General features: G+C 31.1%; 2 non-coding genes across 2 annotated transcripts; both read left to right on the top strand.

Moving 5' to 3' along the window:
* The first annotated feature begins 169 nt into the window (after positions 1-169).
* On the top strand, positions 170-241 carry TRNAC-GCA (transfer RNA cysteine (anticodon GCA)). Its single transcript has one exon. It is a non-coding gene; the product is annotated as a tRNA-Cys (tRNA).
* Positions 242-1,568: 1,327 nt separating this feature from the next.
* TRNAC-GCA (transfer RNA cysteine (anticodon GCA)) lies at positions 1,569-1,640 on the top strand. The gene has a single exon. It is a non-coding gene; the product is annotated as a tRNA-Cys (tRNA).
* Positions 1,641-2,500: the final 860 nt, after the last annotated feature.

Genomic DNA, 2,500 nt, shown 5'->3' on the forward strand with positions numbered 1-2,500 from the left:
CTCACAGCTTACACCTATGTGAACTCTGCAATCAAGCCCAGATTAATAACTCCAAAGCATCACCATAAATATACATATTAATTTTTTATCCTATAAGACAACATATATAGTACAAACACCTATACTTTCAGACTGCAATGTGAATGTTTTTAAAATCTTGTATGCAATTGGGGGTATAGCTCAGTGGTAGAGCATTCGACTGCAGATCGAGAGGTCCCTGGTTCAAATCTGGGTGCCCCCTTTACCAAAATTTTAAAGTGTAAAGGTACTGATTCAATTTGCAGTTTATAGCTAGTTTGAAACTCAAGTACAGGAAAAGCTAACACAAGTAAGAGCAAGAAAACAAAAAAAGTGAAAATTTAACATTATATACTTCCTGATAACACAGTTAGAGTGGTAAATTTGATTTTTTTTATAGAAATTTTTACAGAAATGTATAATTTAGAGAAGGCAAATATAAAGGACCTACCTAGTTTCCCTTATAAAAGTACTTTCTTTCAAAAAATGGTTAAAAATGAAGAAGTAGGAGAAGCCTTATTGCAATATCAGTCTGAGTTCAATCCCTAATCCCACCAACAGTTCCAGAACCTTGATTTAATTTCTGTCCTTTCTATAGTAATATATTTAGAATAGTATAATATAACTGAACATGAAACATGTGTACTTTAATACTCACCCTCATTGATAATTAAATAAGGAAAAACATCACTTAAATAGTGATACTTTAACATTCTAAACTTTGTGATAGCACAGTCAGAGTGGCAGATTTCATTTTTTTGATAGAGATTTTTACAGAAATCTATAATTTATAGAAGGCAAATATAAAGGACCTACCTAGTTTCTCTTAAAAAATTACTTTCTTTCCCAAATGGTTAAACTGAAGAAGTAGGAGAAGCCTTATTACAATAACAGTATGAGTTCAATCCCTAATCCCACCAACAGTTCCAGAACCTCAATTTAATTTCTGTCCTTTCTATAGTAATATATTTAGAATAGAATAATATAACTGAACATGAAACATGTGTACTTTAATACTCACCCTCTTTGATAATTAAATAAGGAATTATTAAGCAATTACATCGCAGTATTCTGGAACTGTTGTTGTAATTGGGGGTTGATCTCAGACTGATTTTTCAACTAGGCCATTCGAATTTATGCATCAAACATTAATTTTGAACATCTGAGCCCACAAGCTAAAAAATCAAAATGTCCTATTTTATTAGCAATAATATACTGTTGTCAGCTACTTTTTTAAGTAATTTATATAGGTTTGTTACTAAGAATTTGTATTTTCTTAGTTCTGTTTGGTCTCCCAAAATATAAAGTCACAATATGTCTTGATGTCACTATAACTGACCAAATTGGAGCTTTAGATGATCAAAGTTCCCTTTTGAGCATGCTCACAGCTTACACCTATGTTAACTCTGCAATCAAGCCCAGATTAATAACTCCAAAGCATCACCATAAATATACATATTAATTTTTTATCCTATAAGACAACATATATAGTACAAACACCTATACTTTCAGACTGCAATGTGAATGTTTTTAAAATCTTGTACGCAATTGGGGGTATAGCTCAGTGGTAGAGCATTCGACTGCAGATCGAGAGGTCCCTGGTTCAAATCCGGGTGCCCCCTTTACCAAAATTTTAAAGTGTAAAGGTACTGATTCAATTTGCAGTTTATAGCTAGTTTGAAACTTAAGTACAGGAAAAGCTAACACAAGTAAGAGCAAGAAAACAAAAAAAGTGAAACTTTAACATTATATACTTCCTGATAACACAGTTGGAGTGGTAAATTTCATTTTTTTTATAGAAATTTTTACAGAAATCTATAATTTAGAGAAGGCAAATATAAAGGACCTACCTAGTTTCTCTTATAAAAGTACTTTCTTTCAAAAAATGGTTAAAAATGAAGAAGTAGGAGAAGCCTTATTGCAATATCAGTCTGAGTTCAATCCCTAATCCCACCAACAGTTCCAGAACCTTGATTTAATTTCTGTCCTTTCTATAGTAATATATTTAGAATAGTATAATATAACTGAACATGAAACATGTGTACTTTAATACTCACCCTCATTGATAATTAAATATGGAAAAACATCACTTAAATAGTGATACTTTAACATTATAAACTTCCTGATAGCACAGTTAGAGTGGCAGATTTCATTTTTTTGATAGAGATTTTTACAGAAATCTATAATTTATAGAAGGCAAATATAAAGGACCTACCTAGTTTCTCTTAAAAAAGTACTTACTTTCCCAAATGGTTAAACTGAAGAAGTAGGAGAAGCCTTATTACAATAACAGTCTGAGTTCAATCCCTAATCCCACCAACAGTTCCAGAACCTCAATTTAATTTCTGTCCTTTCTATAGTAATATATTTAGAATAGTATAATATAACTGAACATGAAACATGTGTACTTTAATACTCACCCTCTTTGATAATTAAATAAGGAATTATTAAGCAATTACATTGCAGTATTCTGGAACTGTTG

Source organism: Taudactylus pleione, unplaced genomic scaffold (genome assembly GCF_031769625.1).
Source record: "Taudactylus pleione unplaced genomic scaffold, aTauple2 ptg000021l, whole genome shotgun sequence".
NCBI classification, from domain to species: Eukaryota; Metazoa; Chordata; class Amphibia; order Anura; family Myobatrachidae; genus Taudactylus; species Taudactylus pleione.